The sequence below is a fragment of the Nyctereutes procyonoides genome, unplaced genomic scaffold, assembly GCF_905146905.1.
Source record: "Nyctereutes procyonoides isolate TBG_1078 unplaced genomic scaffold, NYPRO_anot_genome, whole genome shotgun sequence".
Taxonomy (NCBI): Eukaryota; Metazoa; Chordata; class Mammalia; order Carnivora; family Canidae; genus Nyctereutes; species Nyctereutes procyonoides.
Genome location: NW_026575044.1, coordinates 16022691 through 16049010, shown reverse-complemented (window position 1 = coordinate 16049010; position 26320 = coordinate 16022691). Strand labels below are relative to the sequence as shown.

The following is a 26320-nucleotide window of genomic DNA, read 5'->3' as shown; positions in this document are numbered from 1 at the left end:
CAAATATTAACTACAGAGGAGATTAGAAGATCATCCTCCTTCATTCTACATATACATCCCCAGCTTCTTGGAGAAAAATAAAAGTCATCAGACTAAACATTTTATGTTTCACTGCTTTTTATATTTTTATATTACAACTTTATTAAGACCCCTTTTGGAAGGATCTTTTATTTTTACTTACTTTTTATTTTTTGGAAGGATCTTTTAATAAGAGAAATTGGTAAAGCAAATACTTTCAGTTAATTAAACACTGTGGCTATGGCTTTGCAAACTAAAATAAATATCTCTTAAAACACTTTTTGGGAGTGTGTGGGTGGCTCAGTCATTTAAGAGGCTGCCTTCGGCTCAAGTCATGATCCCGGAGTCCTGGGTTAGAGCCCCTAGTTGGGTTTCCTGCTCAGGGAGAAGTCTGCTTCTCCCTCTGCCCCGCCTCCTGCTCACGCAGGCATGTGCTCTCCCTCTCTCTCAGATAAATAAATAAAATATTAAAAAAAAAAACAAAAGAAGCGCTTGGGTGGCTCCGCAGCTAGGTGTCTGCCTCCGCTTCAAGATGCGATCCTCAAGGTGTGATCCCGGGGTCCAGGATTGAGATCTGCATCAGGCTCCTTGCGGGGAGCCTGCTTCTCCCTCTGCCTATGTCTCTGCCTCTCTGTGTGTGTGTTTCTCATGAATAAATAAATAAAATCTTAAAAAAAAAAACACACACACACACAACAAAATTCTTTTTTAAGGAAGAAAAGATGAAGAGCACTCAAATCATCCAATTTTGTCTTTTCCATTTCTTCTATTATGATGAAAACAGAATAATCTCATGCAGCTTGGAGAGACTGTGAACAAAAGACACTCACCTGAAAATAGTACTAACTTGACATATGGTGCTGTTTCAGACTACCTAATGGACTGCATGGGAAAGATTAGTACTTCTCAAGGAAATACTGAATAAGTCAATATTTTTCTACAATTAATTGAAATTACATCATGTTGTTCTGAAGTGGAAATCTGCTTAAAAATTTCTTCCATAGGGACCCAGTATTATGTCTTTAAAAAAATACCAACATGGATTCAGACCACCACTTCCACTATATAGTGTTAAGTCCCCAAGGTTAAACACTTGGCCAGAGTTTAATACATCTTAAAACTAAAAGGGCTGCTGAAAAAGCCGCCCTTACTTAACTGACTTTGTGTGTTTGCATATTTAAATATCACATTCCTCTAAAATGCTGATTTGCTCAAAGTTGTTGGAAAGGAGAAATAATAAACTACCAAAATACCAATCCCAAATCATTCAGCTCTGGTAGGTATTTAAAACTGTCAAATATCCAATATGAAACTAGAATTAGGAACTTTAATAACAATCAAAGAGAGAGTCAAGGGGAGACTGCATTAGATTTTAACTTACCCAACAAAATGAGATTTCTGGATAGTCATTTTAGTACCATTATTTTTTAAAGATTGATTGATAGTTTATTTATTTATTTATTTATGAAAAAGAGGGTGCACAGGCACACAAGCTTGCACTGGCAGGCAGCGGGCTAAGGGAGACAGAGAATCTTAAGCAGGCTCCATACTTAGCATGGAACCTGCTGGGAGACTCGATCTCATGACCCTGAGGTCACAACCTGAGCCAAAATCAAGAGTTGGATGCTTAACCCACTGAGTAGCCATTTTAAGACTTCCATGAAAGTTGATTTCTGACTGGCTGATTTTCCTCTGAACAAAACACCCTTTCAAAAAATACAATTTGGGAATAACTACCTCAAACTTATTACAAATGTTTACTAAGTAACAGCTCATCTGCCTAGTTATACCACCATCAATGTAGGGCTGTACTTTACACCATGGACTGGCCTTTTCTGTATAAGGCCAGATAGTAACTACTTTGGGATCTACGCAGGGATCCCCATAAATAAAATCTTAAAAGAAAACTGTATTGTTTTCTAAGTTTAAAAGTTTTTACGATATTAGATAATATTACATATATTATGCCAACTCACTTTTTTCTTTAAGATTACCTTTGATAGGGGATCCCTGGGTGGCGCAGCGGTTTGGCGCCTGCCTTTGGCCCAGGGCGCGATCCTGGAGAGCCGGGATCGAATCCCACATCGGGCTCCCAGTGCGTGGAGCCTGCTTCTCCCTCTGCCTGTGTCTCTGCCTCTCTCTCTCTCTCTCTCTCTCTCTCTCTCTCTGTGACTATCATAAATAAATAAAAATTAAAAAAAAAGATTACCTTTGATATTTATCCAAATTATATACATAACTAGTTCATTCATTTTAAATAGTATATAGAACGTCAATTATGAGTATGCCACTATTTAAATGTTCTATTTCCTGTTCATGCAACAAATTAATCACATGTCATATGGCAGATACTGCTCTAAGTCCAGGGCCACAACCATGGATAAGGCATAATTAATTCTTCCCCTCCACAGAAGGGACATAAGCATTTTTTCTTCATTCTTTTTTCCAAGTGCAGTCTCAAAAGTGGCCCTAAGCTAGGGGCACCTGGGTGGCTCAGTGGTTGGATGTCTGCCTTCAGTTCAGGTCATGGGTCCTGGGATCGAATCCCACATCAGGCTTCCCACAGGAAGCCTGCTTCTCTCTTTGTGTGTCTGCCTCTCTCTGTGTCTCTCTCATGAATAAATAAAATCTAAAAAAAAAAAAAAAAAGCCCTAAGCTAATTGTATCCAAAAAATGAAGAATGGGGGAGGGGGAAAGGCCACCAATTTAAGTAAATGGAAAGAGAAAATCTTTTACCTTTTCTTAAGGTTTGTCTATTTTTTTTTTAATTTTTATTTATTTATGATAGTCACACAGAATGAGAGAGAGAGGCAGAGACATAGGCAGAGGGAGAAGCAGGCTCCATGCACCGGGAGCCCGACATGGGACTCGATCCTGGGTCTCCAGGATCGCGCCCTGGGCCAAAGGCAGGCGCTAAACCGCTGCGCCACCCAGGGATCCCTTAAGGTTTGTTTAAAGATACTTCTTGTTGGGCAGTCCCGGTGGCGCAGCAGTTTAGCGCCGCCTGCAGCCCGGGGTGTGATCCTGGGGACCCGGGATCGTGTCCCACGTCAGGCTGCCTGCATGGAGCCTGCTTCTCCCTCTGCCTGTGTCTCTGCTGCTCTTTCGCTCTCTCTGAATAAATAAATAAATCTATAAAAAAACCAAACAAACAGATACTTCTTGTTGAGGTCAAAGAGATAAAATAAAACTCCAGGAGTGGGAATCCCTGGGTGGGTCAATGGTTTAGTGTCTGCCTTCGGCCCAGGGTGTGATCCTGGAGTCCCGGGATCGAGTCCCATGTCAGGCTCCCTGCATGGAGCCTGCTTCTCCCTCTTCAGGTGTCTCTGCCTCTCTCTTTCTCTGTGTCTTTCATGAATAAATTTTTTTAAAAATCGTTTAAAAATAAAAATAAAACTCCAGGAGTAAATCTCACCCCAAATATCAGAACTGTTAACACTTTAAAAGTAGAACCCCATTGCAGTTGCCTTCACTGACACTTATATGACAATAGGTCAATAGTGATGGTAACACAGTTGATGAGTCCAGTTTCTTTTCATTTCCAAAAACAAGTCTCAGGCAGTAAGGAAGACACAGGATCAACAGTGGATACAAATCTTCTGATCTATCAGCAAAAGGAAATATCTTACTAATCCCAAACTTAAGGGAATATATCAGGGGTGCCTGGCTGGCTTAGTTAGTAGAGCTGTGACTCTTGATGTCAGGGTGGTGAGTTCGAGCCCCACGTTGGATGTACAGATTACTTAAAAATAAAATCTTTAAAACAACAACAGAGAAAGACACAAAGACAGAACTGATGTCAGCAGTCCCAGAAGACAAGCTCTTCTGAAGGATTTAAAAATAAGACTTTAAAAAAAATTAAAAAAAAAAAAGATTTCTTCAATAGGAATTAAGCAGAAGAACACCATCACCGACAATAAATTAATGAAAATCTTCAATGGTCTTTTAATCTCAAGAGATGGTAATTTCAAACATACCTCATGCCCTTGAATTACTCAAATTTCCTGTCACTCCTTAAGAATGTTTATGAAAACTAAGTTTGTTTCATTTTACTCTTGACACTAGGCTCAGAAAGTGGGACTAAGGTACCACCAAAAGTAACCCCTCTACTCTGACCCTATTAAGTCCCACTACTAGTAAGTTCTAAGTTCACTAAACAAAATTTAAATCTATTAAATAAAACAAACCACCTTCACTCTAAAACCACAGAAACAGAATGAGGAAGACAAGTGACCCACTGGGCAGGAAAACTAGTCAGAAAGGAAATCTAAGCTGTAGAAGGCATTGGTCTTACATCTGAACATCCCGGTCTCCTGGAAACAGTATGACCCTGCTGACAGTAGTGTTTGGCTCTCTGCCTCTCCTGTTGGGAGTTCAACAAGAACTCCAGTAAGGAGTTGCCATGTGAGCAGCCAATTGAGAAATGTGCATGCTTTTTACTCCTATAGTTGTTCTGATTTTAAAAGACTGTGGTGACAAGAAGCCAATTTATCAAAATTTTTACATTTAGATTGGTAACTGAGAGGTTTTTTTTTTTTTTAATTTTTATTTATTTATGATAGTCACACACAGAGAGAGAGAGAGGCAGAGACACATGCAGAGGGAGAAGCAGGCTCCATGCACCAGGAGCCTGATGTGGGATTCGATCCCGGGTCTCCAGGATCGCGCCCTGGGCCAAAGGCAGGCGCTAAACCGCTGCACCACCCAGGGATCCCGGTAACTGAGAGGTTTTGAGGGACATTTCAAACATGAACATCTTTCTTTTAAAATGCCTAGTCCTCTTTCCTTTTTTTTTTTTTTTAAATAGCATGCATTTTTTTTAAAAAATTATTTATTTATGATAGAGAGAGAGAGAGAGAAGCAGAGACACAGGCAGAGGGAGAAGCAGGCTCCATGCACCGGGAGCCCGACGTGGGACTCGATCCCAGGTCTCTAGGATCGCACCCTGGGCCAAAGGCAGACGCTAAACCGCTGCGCCACCCAGGGATCCCTCTAGTCCTCTTTCCAACAAATGGCTACAGTTACATGGCCAATAATCAAAATCCAAAGACATTTATTTGCTTTCATCAAAAGAAATGCTGATAAGGTACATAAGTGTTCCCAAAAGTACCTGAAGAGAGTTCTCAGTGTCACTGTCCAACCACACTACTTCTGTCAAATTTAAATTGGGTTGTTTTAGAAACTCTCATAGCCTGTTGGTATGAATATAAACTGGTACAAACGTTGGAGAAAAATGTAATATCTAACAAAAATTTAAATGTGCATACACTCTGATTCAGTAATTACATTTCTAGGAATTTTACTTACAGATAAACTACAATATAAAGATGTATGTAAGATGTTTCACTGGAACATTGGTTATGACAGAACATATACACACACACACACACACACAAATTGGAAACATCTTAGATGTTCCTCAGAGGGAACATCCTACAATCCTACATCCTACAATGAAATATTAGACACTGAACAATGACATACATGTGTGTAACATGTATGTATGTGTGCACCCACCCACAGATAAGAGTACAGCACAAAGCTCAGGAGTTTGAGCCTAAGAGTCAGACTTTCCGATTCCACATACCAGCTCTTGTGCTTAGATCTATGTGGCCTTAGGCAAATCACCAAACTTCTCCACACTTCATTTTTTCATTTGTAAAAGAGAGTAACAGCATCTGCCTTTAGAGTACCATGAGGAGGGACAGCCCCGGTGGCTCAGTGGTTTAGTGCCGCCTTTAGCCCAGGGTGTGATCCTGGAGACCCAGAATCGAGTCCCATGTCAGGCTCCCTGCATCCTGCATGGAGCCTGCTTCTCCCTTAGCCTGTATCTCTGTGTCTCTCATGAATAAATAAATAAAATCTTTTAAAAAAAATAGAGTACCATGAGGATTAAACAAGTTAATTAATCTGTAGTGTTTGTTAGTTATCAGTAAAAACATATCCAAAAAAAAAAAATCCAAGGTATTAAATGAATATGGGGCAGGCAAGCACAATAGCTAAAACTAAAGCAACAGGGATAGACAGAAATTGAGAGAATCTGGAAGTAGAATTTTCAGGATTTGGTATGCCTGTCTCACAGTTAGACCTAAGTTGTAAAACGGGCTGAATAAAAGTACTGTTCTTACTTCAAAGGGACTTTAAATGCTGGTTACTTAATTTATAAACACACACTATCAAGTACTGTAGTTATTTTAATACATGTCTTCTCTTCTGGGCTATATATCTTCTAGAAGACTGAGGTTGTGTCATCAATCTATATATATTCTACAACACCTACATATATGTCTTTTCCATAGCAGGTGCATAGCAAACATTCTGTGAATACATGAATGGTCAGGGCTTTTCAGTTCCCCACAATCAGCGAATTTAAGTGGTTACAAAGCTCTGACAGGCAGAACAAGAGAAGAAAACCAAGTTTCCCTCCTCTTTCTTCCCAAGGTTTCTCTTTATCAGAGTGATTAACTGTCATTTTCCTAGGCTGAATCAATCTAGGATAAAGAAAGACACATGGGGTCTATACTCCATGGACTGGAAAAACAACCCCATATCAATGATCAGAGCCTTGGATTTTCTGACATAATCTGATTTCATGAACTAGGTCGTCAACATTCCTAAATTAAGTTGTTGGGTTCCTTAAAAGATTTTCTTTTTAAGTAATCTCTACACTCAACACAGGGCTCAAACGCACAGCCCTGAGATCAAGAGTTTCATGCTCTACCAACTGAGCCAGCCAGGTGCTCCTCCTAAATTAAGTTTTAATAATCTAGTAGTATGCAAATTATGTATATTCAATGCTAAGACAATAATAGCAATAAAAATCATTAAAGAACAAGACTTGGAGCAGCCCGGGTGGCTCAGCGGTTTAGCGCCGCCTTCAGCCCAGGGCCTGATCCTGGAGACCTGGGATGGAGTCCCACGTCAGGCTCCCTGCATGGAGCCTGCTTCTCCCTCTGCCTGTGTCTCTGCCTCTCTCTCTCTCTCTCTCTCTCTCTCATGAATAAAAAAATAAAAACTAAAAAAAAAAAAAAAAAAAAGAACAAGACTTACAGGCAATAGGAAAAGTACACAGCCATAAGCCTATATTCTTTCCCAATCAAGTTCTCATATCCATGAAAACATTCCACCCATAACATTTTCATTTAAAGAGGTGTGTTTGAGTGGCTCAGTTGGTTGAGCATCGAACACTCTTGGGTTTCTGCTCAGGTTATGATCCTGTGGGTCACAGGATCTGGCGCACTGCGCCTCATGGGCTCTGCACTCAGCAGGGAGTCTGCTTGAGGATTCTCGTCCTCTGCCCCTCCCCACTATACGTACCAGCTTTTTCTCATGTAAACAGATAAACATTTAAGAAAAAAATGCTTCAAGAGTAATTCTCTATGTACAGATTTGAAAAAGAGCTCATATTACACAAAAAAAGCAAGATGTGGAAAACTATTCTTTGTTTTTAAAAAAACTAAATATAAATTTACATTTGTATATATGCAAAAAAAAAATTCTCAAATGACCAAAAAAAAGGGTAATAACAATGATGGACTTTAAAAGTAGGCAGGTAATGGGATGCCTGGGTGGCTCAGTGGTTGAACATCTGCCTTCAGCTCAGGGGGTGATCCTAGTCCAGTGATTGAGAGTCCTGCCTGCTTCTCCCTCTGCCTATATCTCTGCCTCTCTCTGTCTCTCTCATGAATACACAAAATCTTTAAAAAATAATCTTAAAAATTAGCAGGTAAAAAACACTGATGAAAAACTTTCACTGCATATCTTGGTTTTTATAAAAATTTGAACTAGGGCAGCCCCGGTGGTACAGCGGTTTAGCGCCGCCTGCAGCCCAGGGAGTGATCCTGGAGACCCTGGATTGAGTCCCACGTTGGGCTCCCTGAATTGAGCCTGCTTCTCCCTCTGCCTGTGTCTCTGCCTCTCTCTCTCTCTCTCTCTCTCTGAGTGAATGAATGAATAAATAAATATTTTAAAAAAATTTTTTGAAGTAAACTTTTTTTTTTAAAGATTTTATTTATTTATTCATGAGAGAGACGCAGAGAGAGAGAGGCAGAGACACAGACAGAGGTAGAAGCAGGCTCCACGCAGGGAGCCTGATGTGGGACTTGATCCCAGGACCGCACGGACCGCACGCGGTGCTAAACTGCTGAGCCACCCAGGGACCTCCTTGAACTAAACTTTTAAAAATAAACAAACCATTTCCGGGGAGGCTGGGTGGCTCAGTTGGTTAAGTGTCTCTCTTTGGCTTAAGTCATGATCTCAGGATCCTGGAATCGGGCCCCACACTGGCCTCCCTGTTCAGTGGGAGCTTGCTTCTCCCTCCCCACTGCTCATGCGCAGGCTCTATCAAACAAATAAAATCTCTTAAAAAATAAAAATAAACATACTGTTCCAACCATAACAAAATAATTCACTATAAGAGCAAAGGTATTTGGAGGATCCTGGCTTCTAATACCATAAAAGACTATGCTTTCAGAGATCATTTCTATAGTTACTAATACCATAAAGAAAAATCTTGTGATCCAAGGAGTTAAAAGTCAATTAAAAACTCACTGACAGGAATCAGCTGCCATATTGTAATACGGTCCCATTCAGTTTAGTTTTATATTGTTTGGTCCAATGTAAAAAAAGCATGTGAACAGAAAAAACCTAGCCTAAAATTCATAGGGATCCCAAATGACCAAAACAGTCTGGAAGAAGAACAGAGAGGCATCATACTTCCTTACTTCAAAACCTACTGGAAAAATAGGATATCCACACACAAAAGAATGATGTGGGACCCTTACAGCATATGCAAAAATTAACTCAAAATGGATCAAAGATCTGGGGCACTGCCTTCAGCTCCTGTCGTGATCCCGGGGTCCTGGGATGGAATCCCACATCATGTTCCCAGCTCAGTGGGGAGTCTGTTTCTCCCTCTCCCTATGCCACTCCCTCTGCTTGTATTCTATCAAATAAATAAATAAATAAAATCTTTAAAAAAATGGATCAGAGACCTAAATACAAGAACTAAAACAATAAAACACTTAGAAAATAACATGGGGGTAAAAGCTTTATGACTTTGGACTTGGCAACAATTTCTTCTTCTTTTTAAAGATTTTATTTTATTCTTTTTAAAGATTTTATCTATTTTTAGAGTGAAAGAGAATGCACACATGCAAGTGAGAGCAGGGGGAGGGGCAGAGGGAGAGAGAGATCTCATGCAGACTGCCTGCGGAGTGCAGAGCCAGTTACAGGGCTTGACCCCATGACCCTGAGCTGAAACCAAGAGTAAGCCACACAACCGACTATACCACCCAGGCTCCCCTATATATATATTTAAAACATTTTATTTGTTTATTTCAGAGAGAGAGAGAGAGAAAATGAACATGAGTGGGGAGAGGAGCAGAGGGAAAGGGAGCAGACTCCCTACTGAGCAGAGAACCCATGCCAGCTTGATCCCAGGACTCTGGGATCATGACCTGAGCCAAAGTCAGATGCTTAACTAAGTGAACCACCCAGGTGCCCCTAAAAGATTTTGCTTTTCAGTAATCTCTACCCCAACATGGGGCTGAAACTTAAAATCCCAAGATCAAGAGTCCCATGCTCTACTGAGCCAGCCAGGTGCCCCAATAATCCCTTGATTATGATACCAAAAATACAGGCAACAAAAGAAATAATAAACTGGATCTTATTAAAATTAAAAACTTCTGGGAAGCCTGGCTCAGCAGTTTAACGCTTGCCTTCGGCCCAGGGCATGATCTTGGAGACCCGGGATTGAGTCCCATGTCTGGCTCTTTGCATGGAGCCTGCTTCTCTCTCTGTGTCTCTCATAAAGAAGTAAATAAAATCCTAAAAAAATAAAAATAAAAACTTCTGTGCAGGGTGCCAAGGTGGCTCAGTCCGTAAAGCATCTGCCTTCAGCTCAGGTCATAATCTCAGAGTCCTGGGATGGAGCCTCACATCAGGCTCCCTGCTCAGCAGGGAGTCTGCTTCTTCCTCTCCCTCTGCCCTTGCTCCCCCTTGTACTCACTCGCCCTGTCTTGCGGTCTCTTTCAAATAAATAAAATCTTAAAATAAATTAAAACTTCTGTGCATCAATGAACACTATCAACAAAGTAAAAAAGGCAACCCACAAAATGGGAGAAAATATTTACAAATTATACATCTGATAAAGAATCAATAAATATCCAGAACATATATGAACTCCTGCCACTCAACAACAAAAAAACAAACCAATTAAAAAATGGATGGAGAAAAAAAAAATGGATGGAGGGGGGCTCCCAGCTGGCTCGGTCAGAAGAGAGTGAGATTCTTGATCTTGGGGTCATGAGTTTGAGCCCCATGTTGGGTGTAGAGATTACTTAAAATCAAATGTACAAAGAAATTGGGCATGGACTTGAATATATTTTTCTAAAAAAGATATACAAATGACCAATAAACACATGAAAAAATGTTCAACCTCACTCATCATTAGAGAAATATAATCAAAATCATCATGAGGTACCACTTCACACTAATTTGGATGGCTTTTATAAAAACAAAGAGAGAAAAAAAAACAAAGAGAAAATAAAGTACTGGTAAGTATGTACAGAAGCTGGACTCCTTGTGTATTGCTGGTAGGAATGTAAATGGTACAGTCACTGTAGAAACCAGTATGGTGGTGGTTCCTTGAAAAATGAAACACAGAATTGTCACAAGATCCAGCAATTCCAACTCTGGGTATATACCCAAAAGAAATGAAAGCAAAGACTTAAACAGATATATGAACACTAATGTTCATAGCAGCATTATACACAACACCCAAAATGTAGGAACAGCCTAAGTATCCATCGGCAGAATAAAAGAAAAATGTGGTTAAAAAAAAAAGAAAAGAGATAAAATGTGGTATATACATAAAATGGGATATTATTCAGCCTTAAATGAAATTCTGGGTGGCCTACTCAGAAGAGCTTGTGACTCTTGATCTTGGAGTTGATCTTGACTCTTGATCACCGAGTTCCACGTTGGGTGTAGAGATTACTTTAAAAAATAAATGAATGGGGCACCTGGGTGGCTCAGTGGTTGAGCGCCTGCCTTTGGCTCAGGTGGTGATCCCAGACTCCTGGGATCAAGTCTTAGGGGAGCCTGCTTCTCCCTCTGCCTAGGTCTCTGCCTGTCTCTCTGTCTCTCATGAATAAATATTTTTAAAAATTTTTAATAACTTAAAACTTGTTTTTTTTTAATTTTACTTATTTATTTGAGAGAGAAGGAAAGGACAAGTAGGGTGAGGGGCAGAGGAGAGAAGCAGACTCCCCCTTGAGCAGGTGCTTCATCCCAGGACTCCAGGATCATGACCTGAGCCATAGGCAGATGCTCAAACCGACTGAGCCACCCAGGAGCCCAAGCAAGGAAATTATAACACACTACAAAATATGGATGAATCTTGAAAACTTTATGCTAAATGAAATGAGCCAAACATAAAAGGACAAATATTGTATGATTTCACTTATATGAGGTACCTAAAGTTAGTCAACCATATAGACAGAAAGTAGAATGGTGGCAAGGGGATGAGGGTGGGGTGGGGAGGGATAGCAGAATTGGTTTGTTTGTTTGAAGTAGGCTCCACACCCAGCGTGGAAGTCAATGTGGGGTTTGAATTCGACACCCTGAGTTCAAGACTGGAACCAAAATCAAGATCAGATACCTAGGACAGCCCGGGTGGCTCAGCGGTTTATAGCGCTGCCTTCGGCCTAAGGGGTGGTCCTGGAGACCCAGGATCAAATCCCAATTTGGGCTCCCTGCATGGAGCCTGCTTCTCCCTCTGCCTGTATCTCTGCCTCTCTCTGTCTCTCATGAATAAATAAAATCTAAAAAAAAAAAAAAAAAAAAAAAAGAATCAGACACCTGACTGAGCCACCAAGGTGTCCCTATTTTTTAACAGGTATAGAGTTTCAGTTTGGGAAGATGAAAAAGTTCTGGAGATGAGTAGTGGTGATAGTTGCACAACAATGAGAAATGTACACATTAATATACAGTATGGATATAGTATATATTACAATGTATACAGTAATGCCATTGAACTGTATACTTAAAAATGGTTAAAATGGTAAGTTTATGTATATCTGACCACAAACTATGTGCTAAATTTACCATTATCTTTTAAAAGGATGTCTAACATTTACTGAATAATTACTCTCTGCAAGGCACAGAAAAGTTAAGTAATAGGTCTTACAAGTTAAGTGGTTGAGTATAAATTTGAACCAGGACTTTGAACCAGGACTTTGACTACAGACCTATACTTTTAGTCATTACGGTGACCAAAAGATATTCTAGTTTAACCAAGGAAGGAAAACTTTCAAGTAATTAAGTGAAAAATATCCACCAAGAATAGTAGCAATACTAGACTATTCTCTCATATCCAGACAATAGAATTCAATTTATGTATCACACTGAGAATGGTTGGTTCAGAGGTGGGGGGCTTGAGGGGGGGGAGTGGGAACCACACCAAAGCTTTTCAGACTAGCAACCAAAAGCTAACATAGCACAGTCTAGGCAGCACACTGAGGTGTGCTAAGCAGTCCCAGTAACAACAAAACTAAAACGACAACTTCCAAAGATTCTTTAGTTAATTTATAAAGCTAGGGCAGCCCGGGTGGCTCCGTGGTTTAGCGCCCCCAGGACGTGATCCTAGAGACCCGGGATCGAGTCCCACGTTGGGCTTCCTGCGTGGAGCCTGCTTCTCCCTCTGCCTGTGTCTGTGCCCCTCTCTCTGTGTCTCTCATGAGTCAATAAATAAAATCTTTAAAAAAAAATTTATAAAGCTATACAACATGACTGAAAACCAAACAAAAGGGCAGCCCGGGTGGCTCAGCAGTTTAGTGCCGCCTTCGGCCCAGGGCATGATCCTGGAGACTCGGGATCCAGTCCCACGTCGGGCTCCCTGCATGGAGCCTGCTTCTCCCTCTCCCTCCGCCTGTGTCTCTGCCTCTCTCTCTTTCTGTGTATTCTCATGAATAAATAAATAAAATCTTAAAAAAAAAAGAGTAAAAAATCTCACTGTCCTTCTATAATAATGCTTTGAGCTATAACAGTACTCCTTATGCAGTTTTTTCCACACCCTCAACTCAACCATATACAGAAAATCACATAACTACAGAAGATTTAAAATTTTATTTTTGAGGGACGCCTGAGTGGCTCAGCGATTGAGCATCTGCCTTTGGCTCAGAGCATGATCCCGGAGTCCCGGATCAAGTCCCATACCGGGCTCCCTGCATGGAGCCTGCACCTCCCTCACCTATATATCTCTGCCTCTCTCTCTCTGTCTCTCTCATGAATAAATAAATAAAATCTTTTAAAAAAATTATTTTTGATAGAATTTTATTTACCATATTATAATTTACTCTCTCCTATGAATATTATCAGGTATTGACCCAGCCAAAATACAAGGTTTAATTTGGAATGAAGACTGTCCAGGTTCTAACGTTGGTTATACTCTTTTGTGACATCCACTACTCCTTATTTGACAAAATTCGGAACTTAAAATTTAATACCAGATAGATATCAAGGCCTTGATACGCAACAGTCATACAACAATCAAACTGGCTCCTAACCAGGAGTGCCTGGGTGGCTCAGCCAGTTAAGAGTCTGCCTTCTGCTCAGGTCTTGGGCTCCCTTCTCAGTAGGGAGTCTGCTTCTCCCTCTCCCTCTGCCCCTCCCTCTGCTCCGGCATGCTTGCACTCTAATAAATAAAATCTTAAAAAAAAAAAAAAAAGGAAACCCAGCTCAAAACAAATGGTACCTAAATAATATCTGTAGTAAATCACTAGATGAAAGAAATTTGATACCCTTACTTAGGCTAGAAAGATTTTATTCTCTTGAATCCTCATGGTTTTTCAAAGATGCACTTGTTATTTTTAAGATGTTTCTATCACTGCAAAACACAATTTTAATAAAAAAATCTTTTTCCAGTCACCCATATTCCTTGAAACCTTTCAGTTCAATATCAATGCATTATACAATTTAGATGGGAAATAGCTCTCCAAGCAGAAGGTAAAGAGTTAAAAATGAAGGCTAATGAAAATTTAATATTAAATTCAGGGATCCCTGGGTGGCGCAGCAGTTTGGCGCCTGCCTTTGGCCCAGGGCGCGATCCTGGAGACCCGGGATCGAGTCCCACGTCGGGCTCCCGGTGCGTGGAGCCTGCTTCTCCCTCTGCCTGTGTCTCTGCCTCTCTCTCTCTCTCTCTCTGTGTGACTATCATAAATAAATTAAAAAATTTTTTTTAAATAAATAAATCTTAATGCAATAAGACACCAATATTCTAGTTTCCACTCATTTGGCACAAAATACCTGGATTTAAAATACTCCAAAAAAACAAAACTTTCAAATTTATAATGCATTCAGCTGAGAAACTGAGCATTCTTTACTACCTGGATTATAAAATAAGAAAAGAATGGCATCAGAGTAACTACTAATTTATGCATGGACACTTATTATTAGCCAAAATCTAGTATATGGCAGGAGTGGCAAGCTACTCACATCAAATTTTCATAGAAGCTAATATAGGGTCTTTGTAGACAACCTGTCCAGGGCAGCAGGAATATACAAGATCAATTACTTCAATCTTTTTAATAACAATACATCAATCTAGCCAAATAAATGTTAAAGGATGATTAGAAAACTGCCCGTCCCTCCAAAAAATGTTATCCTATTCAGGAAACATTTTCAATACTTTCTCCCACCTCCTTTTTTATGAGTACAAACAGGATAGTGGCAGGCAGGGGGAGAGGGAGAAGCACACTACCCACTGAGTAGGGAGCCCGATGATGTGGGGCTCAATCCCAGGACCCCAGGATCCTGACCAGAGCTTAAGATGCTTAAGAGACTGAGGGGAAGCCCAGGTGGCTTAGTGGTTTAGTGCCGCCTTCAGCCCAGGGCCTGATCCTGGGGACCCGGGATCCAGTCCCGTGTTAGGATCCCTGCATGAAGCCTGCTTCTCCCTCTGCCTGTCTCTCTCTCTCTCTCTCTCTCTCTCTCTGTCTCTCGTGAATAAATAAAATCTTTAATAATAATAATAATAATAATAATAATAATAAAACAGACTCAGCCACCCAGTCACCACACATTTTCAATATTTTCACAGGTAGCTCAAACTCTGAGATAAAAGTTTCGAATTCAGGGATGAATACCATTCAGGTAACCTTTATACTTTTAAAAGATATAAGGGCAAATTTCTCCAACTTTTGTTTTCTTTTTATTTATTTATTTATTTATTTATTTATTTATTTATTTATTTATTTATTTATTTATTTATTTTAAAGATTTTATTTAGGGATCCCTGGGTGGCGCAGCGGTTTGGCGCCTGCCTTTGGCCCAGGGCGTGATCCTGGAGACCCGGGATCGAATCCCACATCGGGCTCCTGGGGCATGGAGCCTGCTTCTCCCTCTGCCTGTGTCTCTGCCTCTCTCTCTCTGTCTCATAGAGACAGGCGGCGCTAAACCACTGCGCCACCGGGGCTGCCCTGTTTTATTTTTAATTTCAAGATCAGCATATCATCTTAAAAAGACCGAAAACCAAAAGTCCTTCTGTGTGCCTCACAGTCCGATGGTGGGCTTTACAGATTCTGTAGTGCTATGCTAACATCTTCACAGAAAAGAAGAGCTTCTTGCTCTAGGCTCAAAGGTTTCTATTCACTTACAAAGTTGCACTCTCCAGCTTCTAGCACATTAGATTAAAGATGGAGGGGACAGCAGCTCAATTATCCTCTTGGGAATTCATTGAAAGTAGGAGCCAAGTTGCATGAGCTGTGCCATTTGCCTTGGAAGATTCATGGGGGGAAAATGGCAGCCATCATACCAGTGAAGTTTCCAAAACATATCTAGCTTATTAATGCCACCATTCTAGTTCTTTGGAAAACTAGCACACAAAAACAATCAATTCCCTCATTCCACAGTAACAACCCTTAAAAAACTTTTAACTCAAAGAGGAAAGCAGAATAACAAAGTGCAGTATTCTCAGAGCACGGAGATCACCAATACTTTAAGCTCTTTCATAGTCAAAAAATTTTGAGGACCTCTGCATACTTCAGCCATTCTTTTACCTCTCCCAATGTACAATGTATACTTAAACATGCAAGGCTCTGAGAAGTCATGCCATAAAGAAATGTGCCTTAACATAATTTATCCCAGAATTTTATTTTTCAAAACACTATTTGACCACATAACTTAAAAAAAAAAAAGACCACATAATTTTTTCACATAAGACCTATTATTACTATTCTATTTTTTGTTTTTGTTTTTTTTTTTTAGGGCAAAACAAAACTCTATGAGGAAAGTTAGGAGGATGTTAAGATCACAACCTTTGAGATCAAGCAGAGTTGTTCAAATACTAGATTCTAGCAAAATGACAATGTCTCTGGGAATTGGGCTTTCTCATCTGTACAGTTACCATAAGAATCAAAGTAGTACAAAGCCTTACACAAAGAAAGTCCTCGAAAGATTAGTTTAAATTAAAAAAAAACTCCTTTTGAGGGATGCCTGGGTGGCTCAGCGGTTGAGTGTCGTCCGCCTTCGCTCAGGGCATGATCCCAGGGTCTCGGGGATCGAGTTCCGTATCAGGCTTCCTGCATGGAGCCTGCTTCTCCCTCTGCCTATGTTTCTGTCTCTCTCTCTCTCTCTGGGTCTCTTATGAATAAATAAATAAAATCTAAAAAAAAATAAAAATAAAAATAAATAAAATCTTAAAAAAAAAATCCTTTTGAGAGGTGCCTGGTCAGTGCAGTCAGTTAAGCATCCAACTCCTGGTTTCGGCTCAGGTGGTGATCATAGGTCATGATCTCAGGGTCGTGAGATCAAGCCCTACATTGGGCTCTGTGCTCAGCACAGAGTGCTCAAATTTCTCTCTCCCTCTGGCCCTCCTGCTTCTGCACATGCACGTATGCAAACACTCTCTCCTCTCAAATAAGTAAATAAATCTTTAAAACCAAAAAATAAAAATTCATTTTAAGTTCTGAAAGTTGCAAAAATGCAATCCAAAAATATTGAGAGGGGTACCTGGATCAGTGGGTTGAGTATCTGCCCTTGGCTCAGTTCATGGTTTCAGCGTTCTAAGATTGAACCACATATAGGACTCCTTGACCATCGGGGAGCCTGCTTCTCCTTCTCCCTCTGCTCCTCTCCCCACCTGCTCTCTCTCAAATAAATAAAATCTGAGGAAAAAAACCTGAGAAAAAAATTACAGAACTCATGACTGAGACATTCCTCGAGAAGAGTAACTTCCCAGGATTTTGCAACCTTTTTTATCCACTGAGATACTGGGAAAGCCTTTAAATCCTCCCCATTTACGGTGATATTCAGGGGTACATCACACATACTGACGAAAATGGCTATGAACAGAATACATGTTGCAGAAGAGTATTATTTATGGTTTTCAATGATTTAAAAAATAAGCCTCATTTCAATATGAAAAAGAAAAAAGGAGTTGTGAGGAAAGCTCAGCTTGTGTCAGCACATAATAATTAATGATTGTACAGTTCCTTACAGTTTATAAAGCACCTTTATGTATAATCTCATTTGACTGACACAGGAACCTAAACCTAACCAAAGAGATAAAGCAGCTGTTGATACCCATTTCTAAGGTGAGGGAACTATGGCTTGAAGACTTCAAAGGACTAAACCAAGGTCACACAGACAATAAATGGCAGTATAAGGACTCCAACTTTGTTCTTCTGCCCCCAGAACATAACAAAAGAGGTGCCTTCTAAATGTATGCAATATTTTCTCATATTCCTATCTTTACTATCTTTCAAATGATGAGTACCATCCTAGGCACTGGAGACACAACAATAAAAAAATGTATTGGGGATCCCTGGGTGGCGCAGAAGTTTGGCGCCTGCCTTTGGCCCAGGGCGCGATCCTGGAGACCCGGGATCGAATCCCACGTCAGGCTCCCAGTGCATGGAGCCTGCTTCGCCCTCTGCCTATGTCTCTGCCTCTCTCTCTCTGTGTGTGACTATCATAAATAAATAAAAATTATAAAAAAAATAAAGACTTTAAAAAAAAAAGAATCTTTAAAAAAATAATAAAAAATAATAAATAAAAATAAAAATAAATGTATTTTTCAGGATGTTTACAGACCATTGGGGGGAGACAATTAGCATTTATAGAGTGAGATCAAAGAAAAAAGCAAATGTAAGTCTCTCTGGGAAAGTCAGGGGAAGGTTTCCCAGAAAGTAATATTTGAAAGGAGACATGGAAACTGATCTAGGAACTAGAACTTTATCTGCTCATGTATAAGCTATAAGGGAGAAATGTAAGGCTGGATAGAAAGGCAAAGGCCAAGATTACAGGGCCTGAACACAACGCAAAGTTTAAAATTTATCTTTATACAACTGGAAATTATTGAATACTTTTGAGAAAGACCAAGAGAATAATCAGATCTCTGTGTCAGACCATTTTGAAGACAATAAGATTGAGAGTTTAAGGGATCTCTGGGTGGTGCAGTGGTTTGGCGCCTGCCTTTGGCCCAGGGCACGATTCTGGCGACCCGGGATCGAATCCCACATCGGGCTCCCGGTGCATGGAGCCTGCTTCTCCCTCTGCCTGTGTCTCTGCCTCTCTCTCTCTCTCTCTGTGACTATCATAAATAAATTAAAAAAAATTTAATAAAAGGCAACAAAATTAAAAACAAAGAGAACTATAAGATATCCTGGCAATCTCCCAAATAAGAGTTGCAGGCCTGAAGCAGGAGACCAGCAATGGAGACAGAGAAAGAGGTAGTAGTTCAGAAATATTTAGAAAGTAATGGGTAAGAGGGACACCTGGGTGGCTCAGTGGTTAAGCATCTGCCTTCGTCTCAGGTTGTGATGCCAATCCTGGGATGAGTCCTGCATGGGCTCCTTGCAGGGAGCCTGTCTCTCTCTGTGTGTCTCATGAATAAATAAAATCTTTTTTAAAAAAAAAAAAGGAAAAAAGAAAGTAATGGATAAGAGAGAACGGACGACGATGCTCCCACCTCTGGGTTAGGTGACTCCATGAATCAGAGAAGGGAAGCTGATGATGAAAATGCTAAGTGTGAGGTACCAATGGAACACAGGTGGCTATGTTCAGCACACAGTAGAAAACCAGAAGCAAGAACTTGGGAGTTCAGGAGAGATGTGATAATCGATGTTGAGTACACAGAAGATTTTTCTGAATAATCACGTATTATTTACCATTTCAATGGGAAGGCAATAATTTTATCAACATTATTTGTATGATGCTTCAGAGTTCACACTTTAAAATCCCATATTATGCTAATCACATTTCGTACTTTTGTAATAAACAATGAGATTAACAGTTATTATTCTTATTTGATCAACAAATATTTATTAACTAGGTACCAAGCACCATATTAGCTGTTAAAACACCAAAATAAATCCATGCTTTTATGGACCTTGTATCATAGGAGGGGAAGCAATATGCAATAAATGTTAAAAAAAAAAAAAAAAGGCAGGGGACGGGTTGCCTGGCTGGCCCAGTTGGAGAAGCATGCAACTCTTGGTCTCAGAGTGGTGAGTTCGAGCCCCATGTTGGGTGTAGAGATTAAATAAACTTTTTAAAAAAGACAATAAAAGTGAACCAGATAAAGACAATTATATGGCTTCACTCATATGTGGAAATATAAGAAACAGGGCAGAGGATCATATGGGAAGGGAAGGAAAACGGAATGGGAAGTAATCAGAGGAAGACAAACCAAAATAAATTCTTAACTCGGGATGCCTGGGTGACCAGGGGTTGAGCATCTGCCTTCGGAGCCGGGCGTGATCCTGGAGTCCTGGGATGGAGCCTGCTCCTCCTGTCTCTGCCTCTCTCTCTGTCTCTCTCATGAATAAATAAATAAAATCTTTAAAAAATTCTTAAATCTTTGAAACAAACTGAGGGTTGCTGGAGGGGAGGAGGATGGGGGGAGGGGGTAAACTAGGTGACAGGCAATTAAGGAGGGCACGTGATGTCATGAGCACTGGGTGTTATACAGAACTATGAATTATTTAACTCTACCTCTGAAACTAATGCGCTATCTGTTCACTAAAGTTTTTAAAAAGACAATAAATATAACAAATGTTATAAAGTAATAAGCACTGGGGAAAAAAAGAAAATAGAGCATGGAAAAAATCAGGAGTGAGAGATGGGGGGAACTGAAGGTACAATTTTAAGAGATCTCACTGAAAAGGTGACATATGTAAGCAAAGACTTGAAGGTGAGGAAATTAGTCATATGTATCATCTCTGTAGGAAAAACTAGCTATTTTCCACTAGAGGGAATAGCTAATGCAAAGGTCCTAAGATAGTGTGACTGATGTATTTAAGTAATAAGTCAAGGTGGCTGGGATGGAGTGAGCAAGAGGAAGGTAACAGATCAACAGAGAAGGGGGGGAGAACTGCAGATCATTAAAGACCTTACAGGTCACTGTCAGAATAGATTTGTACTGAGAGAAATGGGGATATAAAAATGAGGAGCCTTGGGCACCCCAGGTGGCTCAGCGGTTTAGTGCCACCTTCAGCCCAGGATGTGATCCTGGAGACCCCGGATCAAGTCCCATTTTGGGCTTCCTGCATGGAGCCTCCTTCTCCCTCTGCCTGTGTCTCTGCCTCTCTCTCATGAATAAATAAATAAAATCTTAAAAAAAAAAAAAAAAAAAACCTTCCCCCAAAATGAAACAAGATCAAGAAAGCTATGATCAGGTGGTTTAAAGCAAGACTTTCAGGTTTCAAGTAATGGTAACCTGAATTATTTTAAAAATGTATACCATTCAAATGTGAAACGCAAGAAGAGAATGGCTCAGGAATGTTGAAGTATTGTCATTTTTGTTAATACTTTACTGGTTAGTACTAATAACAATTAAGCTTATGCATTGTCAAAGAAGTTTCTGCAATTACTATGTCAGGTCTGGATTTGACCAGTTTCATACCTCAAAAGCAACAAAATATGTGTTCTTATTCATCTGTTGCTTTTGGTACTATAACTCACAACTCTTGATAGGTTCTTGCCAGTTAATGGCAACTTAAGGCAATGACAAAGATCAGAGGATTTTGAGGGACGTACCATCTAAGAAGTAGACAAGTTAAGCTTTTTAATGACCCTGGGTCACTCCTTTCCTACTGAATGAATTCAAAATTACATAGGAATATTTTAAATATCCATAAGAGAGTAAGAAATGGAACATGAGGATGGAGCATTTCAAATCAGATCTATTCTTCAATGCTTTCATCATTATTACACAAATACAGGATTGTCTCTACTTCAAGGACTCTGAAGCCACCAAAATCGCTAACCAATACCTATAGAAAATATCACTGGGATACTGAGGCTAAACCACACAATACAGCTAATAGATTTCCCCCTAAAAGGCACACCTTTTCAACAAAAACTGAACTTCCTTATGTATCTTTTCTCAAGCTTAACCAATGCAAGGGAACTGCAACTTTGTGTGGCATCCTCTGATAGGTTAGATTTTTCCTGAGCAAGAAGTGGACAGTTTTACACCAGGGCTAGATTTATAGTCAATCTGGGTGTGTCTTTTCTTCCCTCCTCCCCTCCAAACTACTTCAGAGTTTTTCAGTACTGTAAAAGGTCTGGAGGAAATAATTCCTTGGTCCTAGTTAAGGACCTAGTTAAGGCTCAAATCTTAACAGTTTCTGGGACACCAGGATGGCTCAGCAGTTTAGCGCCTGCCTTTGGCCCAGGGTGTGATCCCAGGGTCCCGGGATCGAGTCCCACATCGGGCTCCCTGCACAGAGTCTGCTTCTCCTTCTGCCTATGTGTGTGTCTCTCTCTCTGACTCTCATGAAGAAATAAATGATATCTTTAAAAAAAAAAAAAAACTTAGTTTCTCTAGCAGTTGTTTTAATCAATCCAAGCTGGTTTGGCTTTTCTCGATGAGCCAAACAACATAAGTATTCTGAGTGCAGAGTGTCTGCCTGTGAACATGCTTATCCCAGTGGGTTGACTGACATGGACTATACTTGAGTCTAGAAATTAGGACAGCACACAAATGATGTTCCCCACCTATGTCCCTCTGGCTCAGTAGGTGTGGAAGATAAGGAACAGTAAATTGAAGCAAGAGGCCTGGTTTACATACAACATACTGCTTAAAGCTAGGATGAATCCAGAGGTGCCAGCATATGATCAGGATACTATTAATGACACACTGACACCCTTCCCCCCCATCCCCCCCTACGCTGCTGTTCTGTAACCAAAATCCAACCTGAAGGTCTGGCCAAGCCCAGACAGAAAAAAGAAGAAGGAGGTGGTGTGTGTGTGTGGGGGGGGGGGGGATTATTGGAAACATTTGTCCAAGAAAAAAAAAAGGAGAAAGATGGAGAGAAAGAGGGACAGCACACAGGCTTTTGAATATACTTTAAGACTATGAGGTTCAAAAAAATCTTTCACATCTTCTCTCCCCACACCCGTGGTCTTATGCTAAACACAGCAGTAAAAGTTACTGCCAAAACTTAGACTTGAACCGCTGATCAGGGTACCTGGTCAGTACTGTTCCTAGACAAGTATCTGAGTGCAGCCTCTGTTTAGAGCCTTTTCGGACTGCCTCTAAACAGGAAGTTAACAGACATCACAGTCAGGGGAGGCAAACCACAGTGTCATAAAGATGGATGCTGCTGTCGGCTACAAATCCCTCTCACTTTATTGAAAGTATTCTCAAGGAAGAAGCAGAACAAAGGTCCATAAGCCTCATCTTTTCTCAAACTGGGTCACTCAGCCTACAGGTCTGGCCTTCTGATTCCCACTGATTGTTTCTCTGCTTCATGCCTGCCCATGATGGCTATACCACTGCCCCTAGACTAAAAAACTATATTCCTCTAAAAATGGAAGACAGTACAACCAGATCAGTACTCCCACTAAGTCACTCTTCATACACCCAGCTTAAAAAGCCCAAGGAAAGACTATTCTTGAGCCAGCCCATCCTCAAATACAGACTCGATATCAGTCACCTAAAAGCAGCACCATTTCCTTACACACGTGGGCCTTCCTTTAAAATACCCGGAGGCCTTCCATAGCACCACCGTTAGAAGCTCCCGAAGTAGCCTCCTTCCCCATCACGCCGGCACCAATGCTGACCACTCCGGCACCGAAAACGGGAGTCAGACTTCAAGGAAGAGTTTAGGTCAATGTATCAAAGAAAAAAACAAAAAAAGTGAGCACCGAACACCCCACGAGGTGAGACTCCAACACCGAGGCAGCAAGCTGCTGCCAGAAAACAATCAGAAACCAGGCACCAGGGAGTGAGGCTCGGTGGCTGGAGAAGTTGAGAGGGGAGCCTGCATTTTGAATCACACGCACCCAGTCTACCAAACACTAAATTTTCTGAAATAAAAACGTTTCAAAAACTCAGAAGCATCAGCTCGTCGTCGACACGGACGAGAGACCTGCCCTGACCCCGGAGCCCCGCTGCAGCCCGGCCGGGAAGCCGGCTCCCTCCTTGCCGAACCTCCGCACACGCACACAAAAGCCCTCGGAACCGCCGCGGATCGGAAGCCCGAAATCCGTCCCGAGGGCCGCCGGAGCCCCACCGACAGCCCCCGCCCCCGGGCCCGCTCCTGCGCGCCGGGGGTCGGCGAAGGGGGAGCGCCGTCCCGGCCCGCGGGCGGCCCAGCGGGAGGCCAGCGCCTCGGCGTCCCCGCGAGTGGAGCCACAAAGTCCTCCAAGTCCCGCGCCGCCGGCTCCCGGGCACCGAAGGAAAGCGCTGCCCCCGAAGAAAGAGGAGCCTGGCCGGCGCGCGGGGAGCGGCCCCCACAGCCCCGAGGGCAGCCCCGGGGGCGGGGGCGCTCGAGAGGAGCGCGGGGGCGGCGGGCGGGCGGGCAGGAGGCCGAGAGTGGAAGCGGGGATGGCGGGGGAACGGGGCGCGCGGGAGGGGAAAGGGAGTAAAAGCAGAAGAAGCGGAGGGACGCGAGGCGGGGGCGCGCGAGGCCGGAGGGAAAGGCCGGGGCGCGCGCGCGGGCGGGGGAGGGGACGAGGTGAGCGGAGCGCGGGGCGGGGGCGCGCGGGGCCGGGCGGGGGAGGGGGACGCGAGGCGGGGGCGCGCGGGCGGGCGTCGGCTCGCGGGCGCTTCCCCTCCCCCGCCCTCCACCTTGCCCTTCCCCCACCACCGCCGCCGCCGCCACCGCCGCCTCCGCCTCCGCCTCCCGGCTCCCTCCTGTCCTCGCCGCTCGCCGCCCCCGGGCGGGCGGGAGGCCGGGCGGGCCTAGGCCACAGCTCCTCACCTGGCGGTGGCGGTGTAACTCCCGGCGAGCTCGCCTCCTCAGGCGGCGGCGGAGGCGTCGAAAAAGGGAGGCGACGGCACAGTGGGTTCCGGACCCCGCCGACAGGACCGGGGGCGGGGGTGGGGGAGGGGGGCGGGCCGGACCGGGGCGGGCGGGCGGAGCAGACACTGCGGTACAGACGGGGGGCAGCGGCGGCGGCGGCGGCGGCTGCACCGGCGGCGGCACCACACAAACAAGGACGCTGATTGGGCAGCTGCCAAGCGCCTGGGCTCCACCTTCCCTACACGCCACGACGCCCATTGGGCGACCTCAGCCGGCCTCCCCGCCCTCTTCTTCCAGGCCTCGCTAATAGCAGGCGGGATGCCGGGACTACACCCCACCCTTGAAGAGTGAGTGGCTGGAGGAGCGCTGATTGGCGGCCGCCGCACCCAATCGTGCGCGGAGGAGGGGGATGGTCTAGCGGGGGCGCGTTAATGGGTACCTCGGCCAGTCCCAGACACATCCGGGTCTTCGGCAGCCCATTAAGTGTCGGGGGTCAAAAAATCGCTTCAGGCTGCAACTTTCCCTTGGAGACGTTTTGGTCCCCAGGCAGCCGCCGTACCCCGTACCCCACACCGGGATCCCCAGGGACCGCTCTCATCCTCCCGACTCCAAAGATGGAGGTCGGCGGGCAGCGCTGGGCTCTGCGTGGGGGGTGGCCCATCGCGACCGAGCCCTGGAACCCGACGAAGGCCGCGGCGGCAGGCGCCGGGCCTCGCGGTCCGTGCGGGGCGTGGCCTCCGGGTGTGCGTGGGGCGCGGGCGGGGCGGCGGGGCCGTGAGCTCGGGGGCCCGGGCCTCCAACGGTGGATGCGGTGTCCGCCGCCCCCCGGTACAAGCCCGCGGCCCGGGTGCGGCTGACACCCCAAAGCAGGCTCCGAGACGCCGAGGGCCTGGCGCGGGAGACTGGCGCCCCGGCCGAGTCCCTGCGGCTCCGCCTTCTCCCGGCCATGGGCTCCGCTGCACGTCCCCTCGCCCGGACGCTCTGTGCCTCAGTTTCCCCATCTGTCAAACGGGAAGGATGGAGAGGAGCGCCCGTCGCACCGGGTCATCGTGACGATAAGATAGTACGTTCAAGGAGCGCAGGTCGGCGCCGAGGACGCGGGCAGCACTCAGCCAGCGCGACAGCAGCCACGAGCAGACTTTTCCAACAATTGCACTGAGTCGCACATCCCGCTTCCATCGGTGCCCTCCTTGCAGGCACCGAACACGGTTTCCCGTCCTAACGTTCTCAGCGACTCGGTCATTTGACACAAACCCACAGGCCCCTGTGTGCGGGGATGTGGCGGGTGACCTGCCTTCAGGAGCGGCCGCCCTCTTCCTGACCTGTTCTGCACCCCTCACCAGCTGGCCCTCCAGGGCAGACAGGGGAAAGGCGGTGGCCGGAGATGCCAGCCTGACCAAGGTGCCAGGGAAGCCCCAGAAAATACCTTAAAGGCAGACTGTGGAAGGGACTTTGAATATGGGGCCTCAGACTCCAAGGACAGGGGTGAGGCCACCACTGCCCAGCGGACCTGACCTTTCCCTTCACAGACCACCTGTTCGTTGGCTTTTCTTTCCAAAGCCAGTGTTTATGAAGTGTGCTTAGCACTTAATAAGGATTGTAGGATTAATCTTGGTAAACAATCTCAATTTGCAGATGAGGAAACACTGAGGTGCAGGAGTTAAGTAATTTGGCTGATGTAATAAAATTAGTAAGTTGCAGAGACAAGATTTAATTGAACTGTCAAACTCAAGCCTGTATAGGCTCTCAAGTCTGGTAAGAAAAAACGAGCCAGGAATAGGCCTGTCCTCCTTCATCTAGCTCCCTAGGCCATAGCACAGAGATGTCATAGGTTGTAGTGAGTACTTTACTCTTGGAATTTCCAGATATTCCTGGGGCTAAAGGATTCTGTAGTCCTGTCCACCTGACTGTAGGTCTCTACAAGGAGGCCCAAAAGTAAGAAGTACAGGAGTTGGAAGTGAGAGTGATTATCATTACTGTCTGAGGCAAGGGGTGCTCTAGACCATCAAGATGGTATGCTCTGTGAAGGTAAGGGACTAAAATCCTCT

The 26320-nt window shown here is 43.6% G+C and overlaps 1 protein-coding gene across 2 annotated transcripts in view; it reads right to left on the bottom strand.

The window, feature by feature from the left end:
- The window catches only part of GATAD2B (GATA zinc finger domain containing 2B), a 94802-nt gene extending 70418 nt beyond the window's left edge, over positions 1-24384 (bottom strand). For both annotated transcript variants that reach the window (XM_055324011.1, XM_055324012.1), the window contains exon 1: positions 24231-24384. The gene's annotated coding sequence lies outside the window, so the exon portion shown is untranslated. The remainder of the gene's footprint in view (positions 1-24230) is intronic.
- Positions 24385-26320: the final 1936 nt, after the last annotated feature.